Here is a 14,274-nt window from a genome sequence, read left to right as displayed (position 1 = left end):
CCTAAACCCTAAACCCTAAACCCTAAACCCTAAACCCTAAACCCTAAACCCTAAACCCTAAACCCTAAACCCTAAACCCTAAACCCTAAACCCTAAACCCTAAACCCTAAACCCTAAACCCTAAACCCTAAACCCTAAACCCTAAACCCTAAACCCTAAACCCTAAACCCTAAACCCTAAACCCTAAACCCTAAACCCTAAACCCTAAACCCTAAACCCTAAACCCTAAACCCTAAACCCTAAACCCTAAACCCTAAACCCTAAACCCTAAACCCTAAACCCTAAACCCTAAACCCTAAACCCTAAACCCTAAACCCTAAACCCTAAACCCTAAACCCTAAACCCTAAACCCTAAACCCTAAACCCTAAACCCTAAACCCTAAACCCTAAACCCTAAACCCTAAACCCTAAACCCTAAACCCTAAACCCTAAACCCTAAACCCTAAACCCTAAACCCTAAACCCTAAACCCTAAACCCTAAACCCTAAACCCTAAACCCTAAACCCTAAACCCTAAACCCTAAACCCTAAACCCTAAACCCTAAACCCTAAACCCTAAACCCTAAACCCTAAACCCTAAACCCTAAACCCTAAACCCTAAACCCTAAACCCTAAACCCTAAACCCTAAACCCTAAACCCTAAACCCTAAACCCTAAACCCTAAACCCTAAACCCTAAACCCTAAACCCTAAACCCTAAACCCTAAACCCTAAACCCTAAACCCTAAACCCTAAACCCTAAACCCTAAACCCTAAACCCTAAACCCTAAACCCTAAACCCTAAACCCTAAACCCTAAACCCTAAACCCTAAACCCTAAACCCTAAACCCTAAACCCTAAACCCTAAACCCTAAACCCTAAACCCTAAACCCTAAACCCTAAACCCTAAACCCTAAACCCTAAACCCTAAACCCTAAACCCTAAACCCTAAACCCTAAACCCTAAACCCTAAACCCTAAACCCTAAACCCTAAACCCTAAACCCTAAACCCTAAACCCTAAACCCTAAACCCTAAACCCTAAACCCTAAACCCTAAACCCTAAACCCTAAACCCTAAACCCTAAACCCTAAACCCTAAACCCTAAACCCTAAACCCTAAACCCTAAACCCTAAACCCTAAACCCTAAACCCTAAACCCTAAACCCTAAACCCTAAACCCTAAACCCTAAACCCTAAACCCTAAACCCTAAACCCTAAACCCTAAACCCTAAACCCTAAACCCTAAACCCTAAACCCTAAACCCTAAACCCTAAACCCTAAACCCTAAACCCTAAACCCTAAACCCTAAACCCTAAACCCTAAACCCTAAACCCTAAACCCTAAACCCTAAACCCTAAACCCTAAACCCTAAACCCTAAACCCTAAACCCTAAACCCTAAACCCTAAACCCTAAACCCTAAACCCTAAACCCTAAACCCTAAACCCTAAACCCTAAACCCTAAACCCTAAACCCTAAACCCTAAACCCTAAACCCTAAACCCTAAACCCTAAACCCTAAACCCTAAACCCTAAACCCTAAACCCTAAACCCTAAACCCTAAACCCTAAACCCTAAACCCTAAACCCTAAACCCTAAACCCTAAACCCTAAACCCTAAACCCTAAACCCTAAACCCTAAACCCTAAACCCTAAACCCTAAACCCTAAACCCTAAACCCTAAACCCTAAACCCTAAACCCTAAACCCTAAACCCTAAACCCTAAACCCTAAACCCTAAACCCTAAACCCTAAACCCTAAACCCTAAACCCTAAACCCTAAACCCTAAACCCTAAACCCTAAACCCTAAACCCTAAACCCTAAACCCTAAACCCTAAACCCTAAACCCTAAACCCTAAACCCTAAACCCTAAACCCTAAACCCTAAACCCTAAACCCTAAACCCTAAACCCTAAACCCTAAACCCTAAACCCTAAACCCTAAACCCTAAACCCTAAACCCTAAACCCTAAACCCTAAACCCTAAACCCTAAACCCTAAACCCTAAACCCTAAACCCTAAACCCTAAACCCTAAACCCTAAACCCTAAACCCTAAACCCTAAACCCTAAACCCTAAACCCTAAACCCTAAACCCTAAACCCTAAACCCTAAACCCTAAACCCTAAACCCTAAACCCTAAACCCTAAACCCTAAACCCTAAACCCTAAACCCTAAACCCTAAACCCTAAACCCTAAACCCTAAACCCTAAACCCTAAACCCTAAACCCTAAACCCTAAACCCTAAACCCTAAACCCTAAACCCTAAACCCTAAACCCTAAACCCTAAACCCTAAACCCTAAACCCTAAACCCTAAACCCTAAACCCTAAACCCTAAACCCTAAACCCTAAACCCTAAACCCTAAACCCTAAACCCTAAACCCTAAACCCTAAACCCTAAACCCTAAACCCTAAACCCTAAACCCTAAACCCTAAACCCTAAACCCTAAACCCTAAACCCTAAACCCTAAACCCTAAACCCTAAACCCTAAACCCTAAACCCTAAACCCTAAACCCTAAACCCTAAACCCTAAACCCTAAACCCTAAACCCTAAACCCTAAACCCTAAACCCTAAACCCTAAACCCTAAACCCTAAACCCTAAACCCTAAACCCTAAACCCTAAACCCTAAACCCTAAACCCTAAACCCTAAACCCTAAACCCTAAACCCTAAACCCTAAACCCTAAACCCTAAACCCTAAACCCTAAACCCTAAACCCTAAACCCTAAACCCTAAACCCTAAACCCTAAACCCTAAACCCTAAACCCTAAACCCTAAACCCTAAACCCTAAACCCTAAACCCTAAACCCTAAACCCTAAACCCTAAACCCTAAACCCTAAACCCTAAACCCTAAACCCTAAACCCTAAACCCTAAACCCTAAACCCTAAACCCTAAACCCTAAACCCTAAACCCTAAACCCTAAACCCTAAACCCTAAACCCTAAACCCTAAACCCTAAACCCTAAACCCTAAACCCTAAACCCTAAACCCTAAACCCTAAACCCTAAACCCTAAACCCTAAACCCTAAACCCTAAACCCTAAACCCTAAACCCTAAACCCTAAACCCTAAACCCTAAACCCTAAACCCTAAACCCTAAACCCTAAACCCTAAACCCTAAACCCTAAACCCTAAACCCTAAACCCTAAACCCTAAACCCTAAACCCTAAACCCTAAACCCTAAACCCTAAACCCTAAACCCTAAACCCTAAACCCTAAACCCTAAACCCTAAACCCTAAACCCTAAACCCTAAACCCTAAACCCTAAACCCTAAACCCTAAACCCTAAACCCTAAACCCTAAACCCTAAACCCTAAACCCTAAACCCTAAACCCTAAACCCTAAACCCTAAACCCTAAACCCTAAACCCTAAACCCTAAACCCTAAACCCTAAACCCTAAACCCTAAACCCTAAACCCTAAACCCTAAACCCTAAACCCTAAACCCTAAACCCTAAACCCTAAACCCTAAACCCTAAACCCTAAACCCTAAACCCTAAACCCTAAACCCTAAACCCTAAACCCTAAACCCTAAACCCTAAACCCTAAACCCTAAACCCTAAACCCTAAACCCTAAACCCTAAACCCTAAACCCTAAACCCTAAACCCTAAACCCTAAACCCTAAACCCTAAACCCTAAACCCTAAACCCTAAACCCTAAACCCTAAACCCTAAACCCTAAACCCTAAACCCTAAACCCTAAACCCTAAACCCTAAACCCTAAACCCTAAACCCTAAACCCTAAACCCTAAACCCTAAACCCTAAACCCTAAACCCTAAACCCTAAACCCTAAACCCTAAACCCTAAACCCTAAACCCTAAACCCTAAACCCTAAACCCTAAACCCTAAACCCTAAACCCTAAACCCTAAACCCTAAACCCTAAACCCTAAACCCTAAACCCTAAACCCTAAACCCTAAACCCTAAACCCTAAACCCTAAACCCTAAACCCTAAACCCTAAACCCTAAACCCTAAACCCTAAACCCTAAACCCTAAACCCTAAACCCTAAACCCTAAACCCTAAACCCTAAACCCTAAACCCTAAACCCTAAACCCTAAACCCTAAACCCTAAACCCTAAACCCTAAACCCTAAACCCTAAACCCTAAACCCTAAACCCTAAACCCTAAACCCTAAACCCTAAACCCTAAACCCTAAACCCTAAACCCTAAACCCTAAACCCTAAACCCTAAACCCTAAACCCTAAACCCTAAACCCTAAACCCTAAACCCTAAACCCTAAACCCTAAACCCTAAACCCTAAACCCTAAACCCTAAACCCTAAACCCTAAACCCTAAACCCTAAACCCTAAACCCTAAACCCTAAACCCTAAACCCTAAACCCTAAACCCTAAACCCTAAACCCTAAACCCTAAACCCTAAACCCTAAACCCTAAACCCTAAACCCTAAACCCTAAACCCTAAACCCTAAACCCTAAACCCTAAACCCTAAACCCTAAACCCTAAACCCTAAACCCTAAACCCTAAACCCTAAACCCTAAACCCTAAACCCTAAACCCTAAACCCTAAACCCTAAACCCTAAACCCTAAACCCTAAACCCTAAACCCTAAACCCTAAACCCTAAACCCTAAACCCTAAACCCTAAACCCTAAACCCTAAACCCTAAACCCTAAACCCTAAACCCTAAACCCTAAACCCTAAACCCTAAACCCTAAACCCTAAACCCTAAACCCTAAACCCTAAACCCTAAACCCTAAACCCTAAACCCTAAACCCTAAACCCTAAACCCTAAACCCTAAACCCTAAACCCTAAACCCTAAACCCTAAACCCTAAACCCTAAACCCTAAACCCTAAACCCTAAACCCTAAACCCTAAACCCTAAACCCTAAACCCTAAACCCTAAACCCTAAACCCTAAACCCTAAACCCTAAACCCTAAACCCTAAACCCTAAACCCTAAACCCTAAACCCTAAACCCTAAACCCTAAACCCTAAACCCTAAACCCTAAACCCTAAACCCTAAACCCTAAACCCTAAACCCTAAACCCTAAACCCTAAACCCTAAACCCTAAACCCTAAACCCTAAACCCTAAACCCTAAACCCTAAACCCTAAACCCTAAACCCTAAACCCTAAACCCTAAACCCTAAACCCTAAACCCTAAAACCCTAAACCCTAAACCCTAAACCCTAAACCCTAAACCCTAAACCCTAAACCCTAAACCCTAAACCCTAAACCCTAAACCCTAAACCCTAAAACCCTAAACCCTAAACCCTAAACCCTAGCCATCCTTATGGTAAACAAATCCACTATGATAGAATGGAAGATTACAATAGATTTAAACCCTAAATCTAAAACTAATTAAGGTGGAACTTACTAACACTACCATGGGCAGCTCCGACTCCACAGACTCTTCTATCTTGGATTTACTAAATACAAACTCCTCGTTTGCGACTTTGAGATCTCACTCAAAGGTTTCAAATCGCCATAAGTAGTAGATCTTTATGCGGCAACTTGTTTCCACCACTTCTTGGTTGTAATTACATTCTGGTAGATGCTTGTTGAGTGTGAAGCCTCAAAACTCATAGGAATAACTCACAAGTCTTCGAAGAGCTTCTAAAACGTAATTAGAATTTTCCTTATATGCCTTGCTGCGTTGGACTGAAACCCTAAACGTTTTCGTGTGCTTAGGCCTAGTTTAAATTCTGCAAAATTAACTTATCTACGATTTTTTATAGGTCAAGTCTAATTTTCTATCGGTTGAGCATCACTAGACTTGAACTCTCCTTTCTACAGTTTGAATGTTCTTAAATCTTGATTTGTACAATCTTGAGAAATGTCTAACAACTAATTTAGACATGTTTTTGTTCTCGATTCGCTAACATACACAAAATAAGAATATAAACATTTTGAACCTAACAGTCTATCTATAGATGATCTTAATGACTTTTATACTCACCAAAATCAATCACTGGGTCTAGATTTATTTTTCCAAAACTAATCCATCTAAAGCATGTATCCACGTGAGTTTCATGCTGTTTGATAATGCAATATTGTCTTTTTTTTCTTTTTTTGGCTAAGAATAGCAAGTTGCCTACATTGGATCACGTATATTCCTCCTACCATGCTCTCTTGGTGGTGATCTAACGAGGGGTCTAACCAATTTGAGTTAGGAGGAGTAAAGACTTTTTGGTTGATGATGACGGACCCCTCATTTCATTTTGGCCCTTATATATTATAGTGACAATTTAACGTCAATTGCTGTCCCCACTCCCCACTCCACTCGACTGGTGGTGGTCAGGTAAGGGATTGATTGTCAAAGATGAGCGAACAACTTGATTATAGTAGTCACATACACTGTCAAATAAATACGTTCAAAGTTCAAATAACTTCATAATCTATCTATTTATATATAAGAACAATCATGTTAATTAATTGCGGATATTTCATTAATCACGTATGTCCATAGTCAATACAAGAATGATTAGGAATTTTATTTTTCTTTTTGGTTGGGTGGTTTACTCGAATATTGGCAAATTAATCATCATTAACACTAGACTTCTTTTTTTTTTTTTTTTTTTTTGGAGAATCATCATTAACACTAAGACTTAAAATGCTATAAATACGGCAAAAGAGACGACTCAATCCATAAAAATAAAAATAAAAAATAAAATAAAATAAAATAAAAAGGTGAAGTAGCGAGATTAATTAATTTTAAAAGTAAAGCGAAACACTAAAATTCGTATAAAAGGCGATGAGAAAATACGTTGCGAGTGCAATTGCTAATTAATACCTCATCGAGAGTTTGAATAGCCATTTACCCATTAGGGCCAGGAGGACGTCGTCACTGTCTCCACCTTTTTCATTTTGTGGTGCAACGAACGTTTGGTAGGGTCTCACCATCTCAGTCATATGATCATTTCCGGTCCGCATCATTTCTAAGATTAATTTTAAGCAAACCCAACTGTCCTTGTTGTGTCCCACATGTTTCTTCAATAATTTGGAGCACAGTTAGATATTTTTTATTGCTGACCGTAGGACTTATATATTTTGGCATCCTAATTAAAATCTACCATGTTTTGAGCTAGATATTTGATCGAATTATTGAACATTACAACCCAAACAAAGATTACAAGTCATGAAATTTGTCAATCTCTAGAACCTATCAGTTTTCTTTTTTTTTTTTCATTTCTATTTTTTTTTTTAGTTTCTCATGCATGTCTCGATATTTTCTTTCTTTTACATATAATATATATTATTGGTGGTCCTCGTTTCATCCATATATATAAATTTGTCCTTGTTAATAAATTATTAGCCTCTATAAATAAAACAGATTATAATAATAATAATGTTAGACTTCTAGTTTGGGAGTTCAAACTTCAAACCCCATGCATTTTTGTGTAAAAATTTTTGACTTCCATTAATCGTCTCAAGGAAAAAATTGGCTTTTGCCCCTTTCAGAAAAACAATCCAGCATTTTGCCCTCTTTTCCAAATTAATTAGGGAAATGTCCCTCTTTTGAAACTCGATTTTCTCAAAATCGAGTTAAGCCCTATAGTGACGTTTTTAAGGATCCTATAGTGACGTTTTAAGGACTTATAGTAGCATTTTGTAATCCGATTTCCATGAAGTCAAGTTATAGGTAAAAAAAAAAGAAAAAAAAAATTGCATGGAACTCGACTTCATGGAGATCGGATTACAAAACGCCACTATAGGTCTTTAAAACGTCACTATAGGGCTCCTGAAATTATTTTTTTTTAATAACTTAATTTTGAGAAAATCGAGTTTCAAAATATGAACATTTCCCTAATTAATTTGGAAAATTGAGCAAAATGCTAGATTTTTTTTTTTTTGAAAGGGACATTTGCCCATTTTCTCCATCGTCTCAATGACCCTTAAAAAGAATAATCGGGTTTTTGGACATATAGAGCTAGGGTTAGCTCTACACCATGTACAAATGGCGGGATACTATCTCTAATAGTAACAGTACTCTGATAAGTCCATCAAAAATCGGGAAGATTTACAAAGATTGATATTTTCTTGTTTATAGTATATATATATATATTAATAATAAAGTAAAGTTTTTATTTTTTAATTAAGTAAAGTTCTTATTTGCTTAGAAAAAAAAAATGATCATAATCATAAAATCTATATACAAACACTCAACGTAAACTAAAATCTAAGGTGATCCCAGTAGACTACTGATGTATATTATGCAGCGGAGATCAATTAAGTTCGATTGAGTCAGACTAGTCTACTAAATTTTCATCAATTATAGAAATATGAGCATATGCCGTCACCAATCACAAAGCAAATAATCACAATAAATACGAGATAGCTATATGATATCGGTGACGGTAAAGACATGAAAAACCCAAGAAAAAGCCTTCCGAAGAAAAAGAACCCATACAAGGAGACCTTTTCCAAATTAACGATCAACCATTAATAAGAGAAATTATACAATCAAGGTTAAAACTTTAAACCTAGACTCTACAATCCTAATAGACCAACTTTTATATATCTGAATTCAACATTTTAGTAGCCTAAATTGGTGTATTATTATTTATATATAAAATGAAATTTTAACCTTTTTTTTTTCCTAAGATTTACTTAAAATGAAAAATGAAATTTTGCTCAAAGTTTAATTGATTCTGCAACAATTAAAACAAAGTAAAGAAAAAGACAAAAGCAAATTAATAACACACACAAAAAAAAAATGTATAAAAATAATTTAAATATTTGTCAATTTACTAAAGTATTTAAATATTTAGTGATATTTCTTGTGAAATATTTTAAAACATATATCTTAATTAAGAGACATCAGCCAGTATAAAACAATAGCAGTTCACGAATGTCGTGCGTTGCCAAGACGCCGATCCATAAATAATTGTGTAATTGTCATTAACTAATGAAAACTGGAATCTGCGAGGTGACACCAAGAGATAAATAATGGTGAATTTTTTTTTTTTTTTTTTTGAGAAATAATGGTGAAAGTGGAGGTAAAATAATAATAATTAATTAAAGGGATAAAAGGCAAAGGGAAAGTCAATTGAAATAGTTTTGTTTTTTGTTTGGGAGGAAATAGAGTCAATTGAAAGAGTAGATCATGGTCTGGGCTGATCAACATGCAAGTTGTACCAAGTTGCTAATGTTGTTTAGGAATCATATATGCCGATCGAGAGGCCCACTCCCTAAACCTTTAATCATTTATCATTTGATGATTTCCAATTGCCTTCTTAGATGGTGAAATTTCTATTTTTCTAATACACGAGGGTGGGTGCAATTATGTGCAGATGCATTTGCACAGCGAGAGCCAACATTGAGATTTTTTTTTTTTTTTTTTTTTGAGGAAACCCCAACATTAAGATGGTATACCCATGGTTATCAGTGTCCCGATCTGGATTTTAAGATCTTACGATCCTAAGATCCGACATCTCTAAACTATCATGGATCTCACTAGGATCTCTACTAAGGTCAAATCTATATAAGATCTTGATCCATATCTTAGGATCTTATAAAATCTCAATTCCATAGCGATACTAAAGATCCTATGATATAAAGGAAAGTTCAAATTTTTATTTTTATTTTTTTGGGTCTCCAAATGGAGCCCAGATGCCCCAAATTGATAAAAGAAAAATATATAATATACAGATTAGCTCAATGGCCCAGCCCAAATTGATAAAAATTTAAATATAAACTTCCATATTTTTTTTGGGCTAGGTGACAATGATAAAAAAGTTCGTACTATATATTAGTGATGAATTTGAGCTTGGTGATGGAAATGAAAATGAAGTTAATGAACCTCCAAATGCAACATTAAGAGATTTTGATGATTATCTAATGAATGATGTGGGCCATGTGGCTGCTAACAATGACAATAACGTTGTTTATAATGATCAGCTATACTTTGAGGAACCCATCCAAGATAACCAAAACTTTGTTCTTGATGATTTAGTGTGTTTATGGAGTTGTTTGAAACATTGTTATTTGCTTTATTTTGTTTATTGAGACATTATGTATGTTTTGAGTTGTTTAACTTAGAATTTGTGAGTTGTGAGTTGTAAGTTGTAAGTTTTAAACTTTGAACTTTGTTTATGTATTTTGGAAAAATTACACTTTACCACCCTAAACTATACCTCATATTACACTTTGCACCATAAACCTTTTGAATGCACGTTTTGCACCCTAAACTATTACTCTTGTTACACTTCGCACCCTAACGATAAGTTTATGGTTAACTTGGATGGAAATTTAAATTTTAGGGTGCAAAGTGTAATTAGGAGCATAGTCTAGAGTGGTAAAATGTAATTTCTCATTTGTTTTTAAGGTATTAAGAAGATGGACAATTAGGTCTTTCCACATTGTGCCATAGTTTTCCATCCAAGTTAATATCCCTAGAAGCAGTTTTAGGCTTAAATTAGCATGAGCCCGAGAGTATGCAGTACCTCCTAAAAAGAGGGAAAGGAGTCGCCACCTGGTTATAGGTCCAAGAACCAAAGAAATGACTCCATAAGGTTTTTCTACCGTACAAGGTATGGAGTTAAGGTACAGGATGGGAAGAGGTTAGACACCCCAAGCGTGCCCCAACCATAGCTGGCCTTCATATATCATTGCTTATTTGGGACAGGATGTAGATTTATCCTAGAGGTTCAAAAGTATGCATTTACATCTAGACCTAGTTGTTGTGAGACAATTATGTAAAGCAATGTAAACAAGTGAGTAAGGAGGCAAAGTGATAGGTAATAAAATCAAAACGCTAGCATGGTAGAGATAAAGACATGAACATTCAAGCATATAAACATGTGAGTGAAAGAAGGCATAACAACAACATCCAAGTGTGTGCATGTGTATAACCAATCGTGCATGTGTGTGGGCACATGCATGTGGATACCAAACAGAGTTGCAAGTCTTACCCCAAAGGATATTTAAGTCTTATGGGAAGGAATTATTAATTGAAGTGGAATCGTCATTAATTGATGTGTGTTTTCCCTTTATTAGGCTTGAGTTGTCTTGATTTGACATTAAGAGCTTGCATCTTTTAAGGCTTAAAGAGTTTAAATAATTAGGGTCTGATTGACTTGACTTATGATGTTACTAGTTAAAATCAAATCAATTACATTAATTGTATTAAAGCCACCTTTGAAACACTTTTCTTATATTTGAATAGCTAATTAGACTCAAATGAATTGAATGATAAATAACTCTTGACTTTAAGTTTAGAAATAATTTAAATATTTTGTATTTGAAATGTTTGCCTTATTTATCTCTAAGACTTTTAGTTGAATTATTGAGTTTGAATCAAAATTAAAGATTGTATGAGAGAAAAGAGAAAGAGGGAGTGAATAAGGGTTTGGAAACAGAAAAGGAAAGAAAAATAAATATTTTTATTGTTTTACGATTAATGTTAAACAAGAAAGGAAATAAAGACAAGAATAATATACCCATTAAAAATGGGTAAAAGTAGATATGGAAAGATAATAAAACAAGGCATTTATGATAAATGAAACAAAAAATGCAAGAAATCTAGTGGAGCCCAAATTGGCATATGCCATAAGAAGGGTGTGTACACACTCTTCTACTGATGTACGCACTTGAGACTCAAGGTTGATTTCCAAAAAACAACCAAAACAAGAACCCTAGCTGCATGAAAAGTGCGTACACTGATATGGACGCGTATGCATCTTATCCTATGTGCATACATCTCAAGGTAGATTAGGGTTCTTACATGTTCTTGACACAAACAATAGAAATGCATGAAATTAAAGACATAGTATGAAATATATATATGCAAAACAACATATTAAGGCTTAAAAACAACCAAAAAACATAATAGAAACAAGAATTAAGGAGAATGTGGATCATGGAAAAGATACATATCTCCTCATCGTAGATGTAGTTCAACTAAACCCTTGGCTGAAATTGACTTCCGCAACTATGTGTGTGGAAGGATGAGTCATGTGACTTGCTTAGTGTGAAATGGGATGCCCTAAATAATTGTATTTGCAAGCTTGAACCAAACTATAATTCAAATAAGGATGAGAAAGAGACTACCTTCAAATTAACAAGGATCAAAAGATCAATCTAATGCTTAGCCCTTTTGCCCTTCTAACCTTAAAACTCTAGGTTTAGGTATTCTCTAGGAATTTTGGTAGAGTTTTGGCAAGGCTTAATTTTCTGACCCCTTTGGATGTTGAAAATAGGTGTGTTTATAGGGGAAATGGGTAGCTAGGGTTTGATGAAACGTTTGGGCAGCCTATTGATCAAGCTAGTTGCCCTAGAATCTCATTAAAATGGAAATTTAATGATTTTAAGCTTTTTTTCTAGAGAGTGCGTATGCCATAAATTAGGTGCGTATGCATCATATAACCGGCGTACACACTATTTGTAAGCCTGGGCCAAATTAGGTTAAAAATTGTCTTTTGGGCTTCCTATCTATTTTCATAATTGGGCTTTAGGTTTGGATTGTGTTGAATCATGTTTAAGTTTGTCATCCTCATTGGGTTCCACACACAATGCTGATCATTTTGGTAGTAATTTGATTTCTCATCATTAGGACCAAGGGGCTTGGATATTGGTCAGGATGAAATCGGGTGTCTACAAATAGCATATAAAATTTTTTACAATTGATTTATTAAAAACAACAACAACAACAACACTGAAATTAGACATCAATACATCTATTTATACTACTTTCTTTTTTCTGTTTTTCTTAAACTTTAATGCTCTACTACTTCTTCTCCTTCTTTTTCTTCTTCTTCTTCAAGAGTCAATGCCTAATCTCAGCCCCAACCCTCAAGTTGAGTGCATGTGAGTTCACTCATGCTCTTTGCATGGGGTGGGAAAATGTTAGTAGGATATGGAGAAGAAATGTTAAATGTATAAAGTCATCACCAATCTTTGGATTTTTACGATGTGATTTGTCACCTATGTTAAATTTGATTTTATTACCAATCATAAGTCAAAAGTGTATGGAGACTTTTAACCAAAACATGCACAAAATTGAACTCATGAATTTGGATGATAATTACTGTTAGGACATATATGGAACATGTTAAGAACATATGTTATTTAAAATTGACTAATTCTTTGACAAAATGCACTTTACTTATAATTAGGTAAATCTATGATGTGTTTAATACTTCAAGGAACAAGAGTTCAAGTGCAAGTATTGAAACCATGCAAATCTGTCCAAGAATCAAGTGAAGAAGTGTTGTTCTTTAAAGCTCGACAGATGTATCTAAATTGATTTAAAATGTGAAGCTCAACAGATAATCTCGACACCTGTATCTATCGAGAATTATGAAAATCAATTTTTCAAATCTGTTTTTCACGTATATTTAAGCTATGTGTTTAGGTTTTCTTTTCTCACAACTCTAGACATATATAAGGATTACCCTAGACATATATAAGGATTATTTTAAGGGCCATATCACTTGATGAAACTTGATGCAAAGGTTTTATGCAAGCTTATTGTGACCGGAGACATATGCCCTAGTTCATCTTTCTCTTGAAGAAACTACTGCAATTATACGCCATAGGGTTTTGTGACCAAGAAACTTCTTAATCTTCATCATCTAGATGAATTGAAAAACTTTACAGCCAACATCCTTCTCAAGTTGGTGTGTTAGTCACGTACTGGGATCCGTGCATCAATTGTTAGTCACGTACTTGGAACCGTGCATTGAAATGAGAGATTGTCACTACATTACAAGTCCAATTATGTATTAGGGTAAGGGTTCAACTATAGGTTAGTATAAGCTATTGGGATTCCTTTACTTGTAACCGCTTGTTTTGATAATAGTGGATTCTTGGGAGTGGTGACCTTAAATTCACTCGGTGGGGTTTTGCCTCGATGGTTTTCCCCATCCGTAAACAAATCACTTGTGTTAAATTTATCTTCCTCTCCATTTAGTTATTTGGTGATTTGTTTGTGCTACCATGCATATTACATGTTAATTGACTTAATTAATTCACTTGGCTAATTAATTGGTTAATGAACCATAAGGGGTCAATACATTCTTGGCCTATCAAATGGTATCAGAGCAGGCACATTGTTGTCATGGCTACAATTGGCAAGAAAAGATCTTTTTTTTTCAAATACATCTTGTTTTTCTAATCTCTATTTGATTGAATGTCTCAGAAAATGCAAGTCTAAAAGTTATTTGAAATCTATCATGATGATTATTGAAAAAGATCTTATTGTGACAGAAGAAACTAGACTGTCTCAGAATGAAAATGTGTAGAGGAGTTGATCTGAGAAGAATGAAGGTTAAAGTCTTTGTTCATAAATGGCATATGAGAGAAAACACTATTCCTACAGATTTGTCATCTAAGCATGAGGTGT

This window comes from Quercus robur, chromosome 5 (assembly GCF_932294415.1).
Source record: "Quercus robur chromosome 5, dhQueRobu3.1, whole genome shotgun sequence".
NCBI lineage: Eukaryota > Viridiplantae > Streptophyta > Magnoliopsida > Fagales > Fagaceae > Quercus > Quercus robur.
The sequence above is the reverse complement of the archived record's forward strand: the minus strand, read 5'-3'. Positions refer to the sequence as shown.